The sequence below is a fragment of the Numenius arquata genome, chromosome 11 (genome assembly GCF_964106895.1).
Source record: "Numenius arquata chromosome 11, bNumArq3.hap1.1, whole genome shotgun sequence".
Taxonomy (NCBI): domain Eukaryota; kingdom Metazoa; phylum Chordata; class Aves; order Charadriiformes; family Scolopacidae; genus Numenius; species Numenius arquata.
The window spans coordinates 19,827,824-19,843,840 of NC_133586.1; positions in this window are offsets into that span (position 1 = coordinate 19,827,824).

Here is a 16,017-nt window from a genome sequence, read left to right on the forward strand (position 1 = left end):
GGGAGACTGAGCACAAAATTAACTTCTTATCCTGGGCTGTTGGGTCATTTTACAAACCACCAGCTCCCAGGATCCTGGAATTGCAGTAAAAGTTGAGCAGTATTGCCCATTTCTCTAACCGCAGCACAGAAGGCTTCTTTAATTTCATTGGAATGAGAGGAAGTTTCCCTACTAATCATCTGTCGCAGAAAAATAAAAAGGTATGACTTTTTCAGAAGCTGAGTTTTTTTCAAGTTGTTGCCTCTGCTTAAGGTAGAAATGGAAAAAATGTCAGAATTAAAGTTCAGGAGAATAAATCAGATTCCCGGAGGTTTAAAATTAAAGACAAAGGATCAGTGACCTTTCACAGCTTTTAATCAGTCTTTATGTGTACACAAAGCTCTTTGAGATTAATAGAGCTTGTCTGAGTAAGCAAAGTAACAACCAAAACAGGAATTCTGAATGTGTCTTAACACAGTTCTGCAGTCAAGAATGAAAATCTGGGTAAAACTCTTACATATAATTACAGAATCCTTAGTTCTTTGATTATTTAGATTGAGCTTTGAGAGGATTTTAAGGCATACTGCTTTAATACATTGAATTTCAGAAATGCTTGTTTTCTTGTTAGTAATGATGCAATGGTAAGTTTTTTCCAAAAGTGAGAGAAATTATTCTATCTCTTATTTCTTACCAGGATTCTCCTAAGAATTCTTCCATTTAAATTTGTACCTTCACCTTAAGTTCAAATGATCAGGGTTTGGTTTTGCAATTCTGTATAGAGCACAGCAGTACTGTAATATAATCTTTGACAGTGTTTCTAATCCCTCCCGAATTTTCACATCATGCAAAGATCTCCTACACGCTAGTATTTACTTTGTAGATGGAACACCTTAGACATTCATGGGAAAAGTTTGTTATTGTTCTCCTGCAAGCACAGAGTGAGATTGTGGGTTATTTCCTACATCACTTACTTAAGCCACAAATCTTTATTTGTTAGAGTGAAAGCTGATTAGATGCTGCTTTGGTGCATCAAGAGGATAATCTGAAGAAAAGTGTGCCACATGTTTGATTTATAGATAAACTGCCTCCTTGGGATGGTGACTGAGAGCATGTTTCTATATGTTTGTCCTTGTTCTGGAGCACTAGCATGCTTTGTATCTGTATGGATATTTCAACTGTGATCAGAATAATACTATATGAGTGTGTATGTGTTTAAATACCAGTTTTTTAAACAATGTTACAAGGAAAAAACCTGCTGCATTTAAAAACATTACGATCATCCTGACACTGTGCTAACACATGGAAGAGAATTAGGTCAAGACTTTGAGGTGCCACACAAACATCACAAAAGGCACTCCCCAGCGCAAGGCTCAGTTCCAGAGGACACACTGAGAGCAAAACACTTAGGTTCAAAAAAAACAGGCAGAGTGCCATTGTGCCAGCTATTGCAGTCACAATTCAGGTCAGCATTCACAGTTGAACACCTGCCCAGCTTTACATGGAAGACAAATGCCAAGTAAGCCTTGATTTAGTAAGATCTTGAAGACACATGAACCTCCATAAAACAGCAAGGCTAGATAATTAACTGGGAGTTTCAGCTCTGCAGGTACCTGAACACTACGGCATTCAAACGTTGTCAGACGTGTCAGCTCCTCTCCCTGCTCCACACTAAATAATTCATTTACTAGTGGGTTTGAGGAAAATGATAATGGTATTTGAAGAAGTTATGTGTGGTGTGTGCTGAAGTGGGTAATACATGGATATGTGTTCTTGTGGTTACCAAGACGGAATGACCTTGTCGGTTTAGGAAAGTGACTGTATAACATAACTGTACCTGCAGAGGGCTGGATTCAATTATAGGGCCCTTTCAGGGCTGATCCATCAATTTGGGGTTTGATTTTCCATCTTAGTGTTCAGTGTAGGATCAGTCACAGAAATCTGCGAGTGCTGCCGAAACAAAGGGCGACCTCTCACAGAGCTTGGAGTCTGCGTGCAGATTTATACCATCTGCCCGTTGTGGGGCAGCAGCATCAAGATAATCTCCATCTCTTTCCAGTAGCAACGGGTTGGCATTCACAATGAAACATTAATGATTCTGCATCCTTTTGTGTCTGGGGACTCTGAACTGTCGTGGCAGCAGCAAAGAATCCTCTGCTTGTGTTGCCTGATGTGCCTCTAGGAAACCACTAAGGGACTGTGTTCCTGGGAGTGAATTGGAATGGCATTTGCACTGTTTGCTCATTCATTTCAGATATCTATCCCCTCCATCAAGTTCCAGGAAGACAGTTACACACAGTACACATACCTTTTTCTTGAAATACAGTATAAAAGCATGTATAATGCACCCCTCAGCATTGTAGTTCATTAGCATCAGGGTAGTTGAGGCAAAAGCAAGAGCCACAGAAAATCAGATCCTAAAACAGTCTACAGTTCCACTTTTGAAATTAGTCCAGTTGCTTGCATGCAGATTTGACAAACTTTCAGCTTTACTTTGTTTTCCTCTGCTCACTTATCTCTTCGTCAGCTGCAGGCCCCTTTCTTCACTTTTCTTACAACTTCATATGCTTTTTCACCGATAGGTTTGTCTTTGATGGTCCCAAGCAGCTAAACCGGGATGTGGAGTCAAATATAAATTTTCCTGAAGTTCACAGAAGTTCAAATCAAGGCTTTGCTTTAGAGCAGTCTTGTGTCTTATTTTTCACCACATCTATTATAAAGGTACTGCGTGTTGCAGGTGATGGCACCACACCGAGCCATCAGATTTTGTAGAATATAGAGTTGAAACTACACTCACATCTTTAGTCCAAGTGCTGGCCAAAACAGGCAAATGATATAATGGAAAAGCTCTTCTTCAAGAATCTGAAACCAACTCCAAATATTAATGACATTCTTGCCCTGTGAGTTACGGAGGGATCATTATCCCGTTTCACAGATGGGTGAAATCTGAAGCAAGGTGACGAATTTAGTCAGTGGTAGATCAAGGAATGGAACCCTTTCCTCAACCTCTTGGTATGTGCTCTAACTCAGTGTGTACCTACACACTAAAGCTTACGCTTAAATATTAAGTTGCTTCTCTAGCAAGAAAGCAAGCCTTTCAATGTATTCAGTCAACATGCAGTAAAAAGTTCTTGGGTCAGGCAAAAATGGAAAAGCAAATCAAAACTGCCAGAGGCTGAACCTAATGGGAATGAAAATAATACTTAGCACTTGCAGGAACCAATCTTTCTCTAACTGACACTGTGCGGTTCCACCTCAATGTGTCCTTATGGGGTACTGGTTAGAGGAAAGCTTGGCCTGGAGAGCACTTTCCTTCAGAATGGATGAGGTAGGCAGTGAGATTGGAGTGAATGAACAGCTGCTTCTAGGAAGAAAGGAAGAAAAGAAGAAAAGAAAACAGTTAATTAAACAAATAAATCCTGAAAGCTCGTCTCCCTTCTCCACGGAAGCAACCTCATCCCCACTGTCACCTGCAGAGAAGCCAGAATGGTTATATGTAATTATAGGCCTTTTAATCTCCTGCTTATGGCATTTATAGGTCAAAGGGAACCTTTCCGAGCACAGTTGTTTTTAAAGAAATAATAAAATAAAGGAAAAATAGCGTTGTTCTTCACGAGAGGTTTTCGAACAGTAGGGCTGTGCTTGATGATAACTGAACCCAGCCGTAACTCTTGCCCTATCTTCTCTTTTTGCTTGTGGAAAGAATTCCGTCCTTCCCTCATTTATTTGCTATATTTAATCAGAATTATGATCTTTTATTCTTGATTTTGTTCTCTCCTGCAGCTTCTCTTTTTTATGGGGCGAGAGGTGGGTCAGAGAGAGTTTCTGAGGCCTTAACATGAGCCTGAAATGTTGAATGACTATATAAAATGCAAGTGCAATAAAAGAAACATCTGGTGCTCATTTGTCAGGATTGAAATAAGGCCCTTTAAAACATCGTGCATGTGGTTGGGAGTTTAGAAAGCACAAAGTTTCAACCCATACATCAAATCTAGTAGTAAAACTTTTCTCTCTAGTATGATGAATCTCATGTGTTTTACCAAAATTAATGTATGTTCCTTGCTATTGTGGCTTCAGATATACATGACAGCTGGTGAGGACCTAATCTATGACCTTATGTGCCAAAATTGAAGTACTTGAGCTCTAGGAAAACATTTTTGATGGTCAGTTAATAATCATCTGTTGTGAGCAACTAACTAATGATCACAAAATCTAAGCCACTATTTTAAGCCTGGTCCTGTACTTTTTACTTTGGTGTCCACACCTGATGCTAAAAGAAGAAAATGCTGTAACACATGCATATTGGTAGGCTTTTCCATGCCAAACATCACCCGAGTGATGTTCAATGCTCAAGTGTGAAGGAATGTCTACAGTCATTACCCGTACAAAGCAAGACGTTATTCCACAAAGTGAGAGTATGAAGGCACCAGGGATCCCACTCACTTTTTTAACCCAGAATGCTTGCAACTGGGTCATGTGAAGTTATGATGGGTGGTGGCAAAGAAGACAAGAGAAAGCATCTTTTTTGTCCTGATCCATGTAGACAAATGTTTGAATAGGTTGCTGAACTGGGAGACAGGGAGGAGGGAAGGAGTTTCTTCTACCTGCTGTGGGACATTCTCTGCCTGACCAAGCTGCTCACAATTCACTGCTGATGAAACGAAGGCATAATGGTTCCAGTCTCTGGATATGTTATTTGCTCCACTGTAAGATGTTATTAATCTTATGCTTCTTAGGGATTCTCTTTATAAGTTGACATTCAACTTAGCTGCTTAAATTGGCTTTGACCCTACTTTTTGCTGGAGTGGATAGCTAGAAACTGACCTGGCAATGTGACACCTTTGTAATCTCAAGGGCCTTTTTGATATAAAAAACTCTTACAGAATCATATGTAGAGCACAGAACTCTGGATTTTGAGAACAATTAGTAAGAAAACTCAGGAAGAAAACCCTTCCTTCATTGGCAGTAGATGCAAAGAAGGTTTGTAATAATTAGTTCAGATACTCAGAAGCCTCTAGTTGTATTTAGTAAGTGTTTGTTCCTATGTATTTTTGTGTCACCATCTAGAATATATTTACATAAATAGACACTTAAATCTTCAATGCCTAGTATTCGTTTGCATGGGTTGCTGGCAGGCGAACTATATGGATACACTTGCCTCAACCAGCCAATTACTTTGCCACTTATCTTCATGTCACTGCCCTGCTTTGTTATTGCAGCCTTCAATGCCACTTCTGTCTTCATCAACACTGTCTTATTCATGCTGTTTGCTTTGATGACTTTGCTGGGCAACCTCTTTCGTGTTCTTGTCTCCTTGTGAGAGAGGTTTATTCTTCTTCAGCTTGCCTGTCTGGCTCACAAACTCTTGTGAATCGAATTGACGGAATTAACCTTACACAGAGGAGCTATGCTGGAGGATAAATGCCAGCGCTTTGCATGCTCTGGCTCCCATGGAAGTCTGTGGGAGCATGGCACATCATGAAACATTACATTCAGCTACCTCTGGATGAGATGCTTGAATCAAACCATGTAAGTTTGTTAAATCATTGTGTCAGTTGCTAGCTGTGAAAGCCTGTTTTACAGTGGTGATTCAACATACTATTTCTGCATGGCAAGAGCATGTGTTCATGTCTCATAGATTTTACTAGGTCCTGAGCACGTGTTCAAGTGTCTGCTGAATCAGTTCCATAAATACCTTGTACAAGATGCTGTACACTTTCCCCTGCTATTGTGAGTTTCCATCATAAGTACCTCATTCACATTTGACATTGTACCAGCGATGGGTGTTTCATATAATGAAAAAAATTCCTGACTTCTAATGAGATGATTATATAAATGTTTTGGGACACCTGTGTTTAGTGATGTGTTACTGACATGAGCAGAAGCATGGCATGAGGAAATAATAGATTTTGTATGTGAGGTAATCATCATCTAGGTCTCAAGCTTTCTAAGACAGACATAGAACCAAAAAACAAAAGAGGAAAAACGCCTCCTGATTTCAGTGAATTTCAGATCAATCGCTGTGACTGGAGGATTTCTGCCATCACTACTAGAATTTGGACACCTGTCCTCTGAGGATTGTAACATTTGAGTTAATTTTTGAGGTGACACTTGGAACCCTGAACTCTTGATAAGAGATTCTTGAATTTTGGTGGCTTGGAAATGCAGTCTAAAATGCAAGTGTCCCTTCCAAATTGGACTTGCAAGTTCCCAAAACCATGGTGGGGAAAGGTTTTCTTGCAGAGATGGATGCATTGAAAATACCAAGAGTGCAATTTTCCTTCCAGTGTCTTGGCCCTCAAGAGTAGACTTTGAGGTACTAAGGGTGAGGCGCCCCTAAATGTGCTCATCATATGATGTTTGCAAGTGATAGTGAAGTGGCTTTTGCAGTGCACAGGAGTCAGTGCCTTCTGCATTCACCTGAAAGAGAACAACTAGTTTATGCCACTGTACTGAGCTGTATTTGCATCTGTGACCCAGTTAGTTACAGCTCTTGATGCTGCCTAATGGAGGGAAGTCGAGCACAACATTTCTGTAATGACACCTAGGCCAGAGCTGACCCTGCATGAAAACAATTACCCACTGACCCCAAAACTCCTGAGGTCAGGAACAAAGAGAGTGATCATTTGGGCCCTTGTGATGCATCATCAAATTTCGTGAAGTGCAGTCAGTAGTTCTCACTTACTAGTTTTAGTTCATATGTTGGTTACTGGCAGAGATTTAGCAGTTTATTGTTTGAAGTGCTAGTCACCATAAAAATGACTGGGATATTTCGAATTTGAGTGCCATCGCTGGATGTTACTGTGATATATAGTATATCACAGTAATATGGGATTAGTAGAAGTCTGTAACTAGCATTTTAAGAGTAAAAGCCATATTGTAGAAATTTTACCCCCAAGCAAGGTGATAGTAAAAGTCCATGGGTGCTAGTCAGCACAGCATCCACCAGTCTAGTGCAAACACAGGTCCAGTTCTTGCCCACAGGAACACACTCTTAGAAAGCAGAGAACTGTAGTTTTGGCCCAGGAGCTAGCTCAGTATTGAACAAGAGAAGGGACAGCAGTGGTCCTTCTGGACTGCCATTATGAATGGGGATTTTATGAGAATGCTCGGAAAGTAGAGGGGTTTGTCTGCCTCTTTTACACTACTGAACTAAATACATACCAGTGTGCTCAGGTCCTGGTCCAGCAGGATATTTAAGCACATACTAAGTGTTTTAGCATTGAAATGAAAGTATTTTGAAGCATGATGCTTAAGTATTTTGCTGGTTCTGAGCTTTAATAACAGGAGATGAAGGTAATAAAAGTCCTCTCCCATCTCCTCAGTGAAGAGTGTTGCCCAAATACCAAAGAATCAATTTTAAGGAGATATTTTAGGCTGATGTTTTGCCTGGGTCAGATTCTTCAGTTCCTGAATTGTGAATGCTCCTAGTAGAGTCTCCATGCATTTTGATAAAATGTGTGCAGGTTTTGGGGCCCTCTGGGAGAAGAGTCACTTCTCAATATAAAAGGTGCTCTATCAAACATCAGAAGAGAGAATGGGAAATTCAGCTTCATAGCCGGGTGGTCTAAATATTGGCACATGATCCTCTGCAGCAGTTTTAGATTTTGAAAAGCAGCTTTCCCAGCACGTGTTTAGAATTGGAATAATTTACAATGTGAAGAAAAAACAAATTACAGATTTCCAGCATAAGTATCAAGGACCAGTCGTCTCCTGTTTCCATATACTGCTTCTTGTGCCAGGTTTCAGCTTCTGAGGAACTGAGTAATGCCCAGGAGAAGGCCTTTGCTGGGAGGGTAATGCATAAAAGCTGAAGGAGACTTAGTAATGTGAGCTGCAATCTGACATACTTTGGAGCCTTAAGTCCTGGATAGCTAGATTCTAGTCATCCTCCTTCTGACCCTGTAAGTGGAAGAGTAGTAAACCTGGCTGGCTGTTTATCCTCAGTGCAATGTCAGCCGTGGCTGTTGCATGTGTATTCACCTTTCCTTCTGTGTAAATCACAGCAAGAACAGCTTCTTTTCTAGAGATGGAAAGTTTCTGCGTTTATTACATGTGGTAATAGAAATATGTTATAGCAACTGCTGATAAGGTGCTGATTTAAAGAGATGCAGACTGTAAGTCATGGGTTTCACTGGACAGTTTTACCTTAGAAAGACTCCATAAAATCAGAAAGGTTTTTGATTGTCTTCAGTGATGAATATCTTGAATTTGAGCTAGATTTCCTTCAAAACCAAGTGGACAAAATTCAATTGTTAACAGAGTGATGATTTTACATTGTTTAGCTCCTTAAGAAAAATATCAGCTTGCTGAGTAAACGCAATCCCCTTTGCTTTGCCATCTTTGCACTGATGTCTGCACAAATTCTTTTTGTTGTTGCTGGTCTGGGTTGTTTGTTGTGGGGGTTTTTTTTGTATGAATTGGGTCACTTTCCAGTCTCCTTGCATTAGAGCATGGTAACAAAATCCAATGTGACAGTTCCCCAAATGTTCCAATGTTTTCAAGAGGGAAGTGTGAGGCAGCAAAGAAAGGCTCTGCCCTTGAAGGAATTAAATCTCTTGGAAAACACAGTCTCAGGTCCTTCCAACTGCTTCAATTGACTGACTTTTCAGCAAACTGCCGAAAACCTAATTGGACTATGTTTTGATTGGTGAAACAGATCTGAGAGGCAGTCCATAAGCAAAGGGAAAGGTGAGCAGGGAAATCTGAGATACACGCTGAGTTAGTGTGGAAATGACCGTCCTCTCAGGCTGATCTGAACTTTCTCAGGCTGCTACGCTCTGTGAGAAGAAAGGAAACAGCCCCAGACTACTGCTGCTTTCCTTACCTGCTTCTCTGTACTGAAGTCTAGCTAGTGCAAGTCACATAGACCACTTTGCTGAGGCAAGAGGAGACGAGCTGGGCAGTACGGGCAGATACTGGGCTCCCGGGAACCAGAACTTCAGCACGGTTAGTAGGGGAGAGAAGGGTTGGAGGGATAGGCAGAGGATGTGCTCTGCTACCCATGGTATTGCTGCAGCTTGCTCTACATGAACTGACACTGCTGCATACACAGTGGCTGGGGATCATGATTACCCTTCTTTCCAGAGTTTCCTTCATCCCCTCCTCCTTTTCTAGGTAACTACCTAAAAGAGAAGATGAGAAATCCTAGAGTTTGCTAGGTGGTCCCGCCCTAACACAATCCCGTCAAGGCAACAAATTTTTTTGACGCCATGCTAAACTGCTTGCAAGAACAGCTATAACCTTTCCCTCTTGGAGTGGCTATATTTTGTTTTCAACTCTGATGAAACCAAAATCGTGACATACACCATATACTGAATTCTGATCAGAGACATGTTTATCTCGGGGCTAAGGTGTTCAGGATGTTAATATCATTGCAGTGCATTCCACTGCAAACACACATGCTCAGATAAATTAATGATGCAGGCATAATACTGGTGGTTTCGGTGCATATTTTCTTGCAAAATTGTTATAATTAAAGGCACTGATATCAGAGGCCTGGGAATGTAGAACTGGTATCCCTTTGCATCCTTTATGAGGCCTGTGTGTAATAAAGGCCTCATGTGGAGTGTAAATAAAGTTTGCCCCACTAGACAATGAGCATTGCAGAAAATCGGGCTCTAAACATAGCTAAAATATAGAAGGAAGAACAAACTTGAGAACTCAGAATGAACCCAAGGACCCCATTCTAGAAGGTGATTGCAGATTTCTTCTAGAGATCCCCATCTCTGTGTAGAGATGAATGTCCCCTTGATGTTTCTGACTCCCCATTATTTCAAAAGAAATACACTCTGTGTGTAGCTGTAGTTGTTCAGTTGTACTTGCAGGTAGAACTGACCTTGTAAAAGGAGTGTAAAATTAGTAACAGCATATAATTATTAAAGCATATTTGTTGAAGTAAATCTCTCTTTCTCGCTCATCTTACATTATCTCTGAGTAACATCGTTTTCCCCTACAATTTCAGTTGGAATCACTGTACTCATATCTCCTACATCTACCTGTTTTTATTAAAGCCTCACAACCAGCTGAAGTTCAACATAGCCAAAAAGAATTTATCTTCCCTATACCCTGTCTCCCTTCCTTCTGCCTTAAGTCCATTTCTTTGTCTTTCCCAGTCACAGAGGAAAACAATCATTTGGTGAATTTCTCAGCTCTGTGTCTCAGGCTTGGACTTCGCATTTGACTTGTCTTATTTCTGTGTTATTATACAGCTGTCTCTAAAGCTTGTAGAGTCTTTCTCCATAATATCTCTATGATATTGACAGCTACAGGCTAACCTTTGATCCTGGGACTTGAGTCTCTGCTGCTATAATATTCTTTTCTCTGTCTTGATGATTTGGGTTGCTCTATCCAGAATGATTTTGCTATAACCATTCTGAGTCATCTGCACAGACTCACTTGTTCTCGTATCTTCATCATGCTAAACATAAGTTACTTGTCTTCACTCTCAAGACCATTCAGAGCTATGAACTCTGGCCCTTTTATCCTCGGCCACTCAGTATAATAGCTTCTGCAATAATCATGGTAACAACAATTGTGGGCTGGAGTCTGCTTCTCTCTTTCATGTGCAACAGTATATTACTCTTGGAGTAGCTTCTGCAGTTTCAATGGGCTTACTTGAGAGATTGCATACAACCCATTCTGAGTAAAGGTAGGAAAACCTGTTCTGAATTATTATTATATAATAAGTAATCTCCAGATGAAATCATTGGATTGATTTCAAAATCAGTATCCTTTGAAATAGTAAGTAACAAGAACAGATGTATCATCCTGTTAACATGAATTACAGATGAAGTAAATAGATGCCTGTGCATGAATGCCCTGCCTGTTGTAACATCCATCAGCTCGTGTTTTGTAGTAGCTGATATAAGAAAACTATTAACAATTACCATAATTAAATAAACTCATATACAATGAGAACTATAATACTGCACCATTAGCTAATTTAGAAAGCTTTCAGAGACAGAAATAGATTTAAATAGATAGATTTAAAATAGCACCGCTGAAGCATTAAGTTGATTTATTAATCTTTGATCTCCCTGTGCCCAGGGCTACACTCTTTGCAGTTAATAGTAGTCATTCTTGGTAATGATGAAACTGTTTAAAAATGAGCATTAATGAGGACTTAATTAAATATCATTAAATAAATTAGAAGTAGCTCTTGTGACCACAGAGAATCATGCAGTCATTGAGAGATTATTGGATTTAACGGTTTCACTGAACAAAACAGCTCCTTTCAAGTCTAAGATTTAGACTTTCCTAGAACAGCAGCTGAAATTCATTGCCATGATTACCATCTCTGTTTGGTTTGTTTATTTGTATAGTGGATGAAGATCTGTTCCCATGTGTATTACACTTTATCAGAAAGTTAGCACTAACTACTTTGAAGTAGATAATAAATAAAAACTTGGAGATTACTAAAATTTATTTCTAAAATGGTACAGGGTGAAACACAATGATTTACGTAGAATCTATGATGTAAAAAATATATCTTAAACTCTGAAAGTGCCACAAGTAAGTAATTAGCTGCTTCTCCTTATCTTTTACCTTTGAGTATATTCCCCCATTTTCAATTGCATTAAGAGTTCATTCATTTAAAAGTACCTTTCTAAGTTGGTGGGAAAATACTCTGTATATGAATGTGACATGCATTTAATGAAAGTGATAGCAAATTGCTCAATTTTCATAATGTTCCAGATAAAACACTCCTTTTTATAAAAGCTTGCTTAATAGTGAAATCAGTCTCATAGAAAAAGTATTATTCTAGCTGTCGGATTGCACCGTTCTGTGTATTAGGGAAAATGGTGAGGAGGTGCTGAACACAAAAATGTATGTATGTCTGTGAAAGACATTCATTTGGTTTTTTGGCAAGTGAAGTTCTTAGATATTGGTACAATGACATCCATGCTGGTAGGAGTAGTTCTTTGTAGAACTGATCCAAGTGGTAGAGAAAAAATGATTTCCTAAAGCAGCAGACCATATTAGCATCTGCAGTGGAAGTCTGTGTTTCTGCCACATTGCCCCTGCAGTGCTTTATACCACAAGGGTTCCTCTAAAAGTGTGAAAGTGCAGTAGTCTCATCTTTATTTTCTATTGTTGCCTGACCCAGAGGCTTGTTCTGTCAATGTGCTTTCCTGTGAGGATGGGGATATCACAAGGATTTTTAAAATTTTATTTCCAAATTTTTTTTTCCTTATTAAATTCCAATTCTGACATCTCACTTAAAAGTGAGAGTTTGCTTTCATGCTATTGCTGTAAATATGCACCCTAGTGAGATACAGCTGGCAGAAAACCAAATCAATTTAAAGCAATGCATTTAAAACTGAAGTGGGTGCTCCATGGAGTCTTCCTGCAGGTCTGTGGCTTTGCTATGACTTCTCTTATTTTTTAAAATGCTTTTCTCTGTACTATTTATTTGATAAAGATATAAAAGGGGATGTGGAACAACTGAATGCTGTGACCCTGCTACTGCATGCTCATGGATGACCATAGTGACCATGTGTAGTCCCGGTTAAGATTCACTAGATTTCCCCCCCATCTCTGAACTGAAACTAACCCTATAGGGCAAAGTTGACTCCAAAGAGAAATTGAAGAAAACACTAGAGTTTACTGGATCCTGCAGTTCACAAAGTAAAGAAGCTGAAAAGAATGCTACAAGAATATTTTTTATCCAATTCTTTACATTTACAGGAATTTGTAGGAAAATCACAGATTTTAATCTTTTAAATTGCAGGCTAGTGGAAGTCATTTTTCCTTATACTCTTTTGATAAAATTACGAATATCAATTATTTCTTCTTGCTCCACAAGTGAAAGAATTAGCCTGCAGGAGATGCCAAGAACTTAAAAACTGTTCCAATGTGTTGGCTTGTGTGCCTGATGGCTTTGTAAAGTAAACGTTTCTAATATTCCCGTCATCTTTCTACACATGCACTCAGTGCTATCCTAATACTCTCATCTGCTACAACATTACATGCTGTCTAGAGATCACAAAGAGTCAATTGAGCAGAGCTACTCCAAAACAAGCAGTGATATCATGAATAAATTAGCTCCTCTTTTCTCTTGCTGTCAGTGCCCAAGGCCGAAATGAAAGGTTTAATCTGTTCTGAAACCAGAGTGTTGATGTGCTGCTTTTGGGCTGTGACAAGCAGCAGTAAACAGTTTTCTAGATATAGTAGTCAGGACTGTTATGCACTTAATTAGTGCTATATGAGCTAATAGCTGGCCTTACATACTATTTACATTCTACTTTTGATATACATTTAGAATTAGGAGACCATGGTGCAGATCTTTTTTTTCCAGCTTACTAGCGTGTAAAATCAAGCGTGTGCCAAAAAAATCAAGTTATGGATCCTGAAAGGTATTGAAGGCATTTAATTCATCCTTGACGAAGCACACCACCAGTACTGCTTCAATTAGAGTCCCACTACCTATGTTCAGCTGTCTGTTTATCTTTTCAGTGTGTCACTGCTCCTGTCTTGCTTTTAATTGCCATTGTGAGTCTGTTTCATATTTAGAACAGTGGCACACCTACTCTTCTTGTTGGATGTAATTAATGTCACAGCATCCACAGGAAGGAATGACTTGTGAGAGCTGGATGCACAGACTGGTTCCCTCAGCAGGATCATACAGTATGACTGATCAAATATTTCACCTATTTGTTTGCCTAGCCTTTTCCCAGGTTGGGAACTCCCTCTGAAATGTGTGCCAGCTGAACTGGCTATGTGAGTTATTTCAGATGTGTGAGGTAATGGCTTAAGCCATTATATATATTACATATATTTATGGGGTTTCTTCCTACCAAAGTGACTAGTGGTGTGTGGTGTACTATATATAGTCAGTGTCATACCAGTCACTACATGTGAGCATGGTACCACCGAGCCCTTTAGAACTGTCAGATAAAACAGAATTTGAAACCTTTAGCTAGCAGCAAACTACACTGTCAGAGTCATTAGACTAAAAAGCATGGCAAGTGCATTAGAGATTGTTGTGAAAGTCTAATCACAGCTACAGGCAGTGTCTTTCTGAAGCAAGAAATAAATCATCAAAATGAAGGTCTGATTTAACAGCAGAAAGTCAGGAGGAGCTTATATGCTGGTTACCTTAAAAGGGATAGTGAACCTTGGGTTTTGTGTCTATAATTGTTCTAATGAGTTAATGTAAATGTTTCACTATTAGGTCTGTGATGCTTAGCCCATTTCCCGAAGGCAAATACTCTTTCTGGAACTGGGATATCTCAAAATGATAAGCAGCAAGGCGGTATTCTTTTGCAGAGAGGTTTGCTGGTGTCACTTGAGATCAGCAAACTGAGAGGTTTGCTAACAGTGGACAATGATAATTGTAGCTGGTATCACAATCTGTCCTTATGTGCCTCACCAGAAGAGCACCATTCCCTTGTGACTGAACCAAAGTGCTGAATCCTCTCCAGTTCTCAGTCCCATCCATTGATCAATGCTCCTACCTCTCAGTCTCTCGCTTTGCAGGTACAGCTCCCGTATCTGGCACCTGGAAGCAGAAGTATTTGGTGTCCCGTAGGCTGGTTGCCTAAGCATTATACCACACTTGTGCTACACCTATGCCACAGGCTACTGAAATCCGTAGTGTATCAAGTCCTTCATAGACAGTGAGTTCAGATTCCTGGAGCACAACGAGCTCCTGAATAGAGTTTAGTTGCCTTGATAATTACCAATCTTTCCCTCTTGTTTCAGATCACAGACAGCCCTCCCCGTAATCTTGCTTCAGATAGTGGAACATCTCTTTGTTCAGGAAAGTAGCCTCCATTACTAAACTCTCTCTCTCTCTAAATTGGTTAGTCTAAGTCTTTTCATTACTACTGCTCTGGCAGTAGATCACAAAATTTCAGAAACAAAACACAAAAAAAATAGAGAGAGTCCATTCAAAGTCAGTGCTATTATGGGCAGAACTCCTCTCATTCCAGAAGGTAAGATGCTTTTAGCTTAGTGGCTTTCTGTCATAGCTCATTAAACAAAAGCAAAATTAATCAATATACTACAATTTTGTCATATCCAGCTGTGATAATCTGAACATATGGGCTTCATTTCTCTGTAGAAATTCTGCTTAGGCTTGTAGCCATCATTTTAGCAGAGATTCAGCAGCCTGGGTTCCAGATATATACATTGATTTGTTTGTGCCAAGAAAATATCGTTCACATTTATTTATGAATGAAAAAATGTAGACAGAATTACATGTATAGCATCTGGCATACTGGGGACTTTAATCTTGGGAAGGCCTTTTTAATGCAGTATTGAAAAACAGTGCATAGTTGAAAAAGATTAGTCTTGTCTGTGTTCATAGGCCCTTTTATGATTTAGGTCTGGCTGTTTACATGGAACTATTGAGTTTTTCTTTTGGATGCAGACTTAGTATTGCTTTTAAAATGTGCAAAATTTTAAAAATGACATTTCTCCTTTCATAAACTATCTGCCCAGACATAAACACTCTAAATAATAGAACAAACAATGGCATTCTTTTTCTTTTTTCTTTTTCCTTTTTCTTTTTTTTTTTTTTTTTTTAATTTTCTCTTGTAAAGGGAGAATCTCTTGTATGGGTTGGAAAGCCATAGCAATCTGATGCTCTGGTGGCAGAAATTGAGTTCAGATGAGGAGAGTCATCTTTATTCAGTGACCCACAGCAATTAATGGTAAAAAGGAAGAGTTTAGCTTTTTGCTCTAAAATCTGTGGTTTGGGACCGGTGTTTAGATTTCTGAAATGGAGAGATGTTGATGCCCTTTGCAAAATAAACCGATACTACATTAAAATAAAAATTTAAATATCACTGCAGCTTCACTGTGGCCCTTTTTCTGTCACCTATGATCTGAAAATTAGATTACATCAGCACAACCAAGTTTAAAATTTAGCAATTCCCCTTTAATAGCGTACCTATATAAAAAACTTTCTATTGTTTGTGTGTCAACTTTTATGAAAATACCCTCCTGAAATTCAGTTGTAGTATTTCACCTACCCTTCTTTGAGAGTTGATACCTTGAATTTACTTGACATAATATCCTGTCCTTCTCCCATGT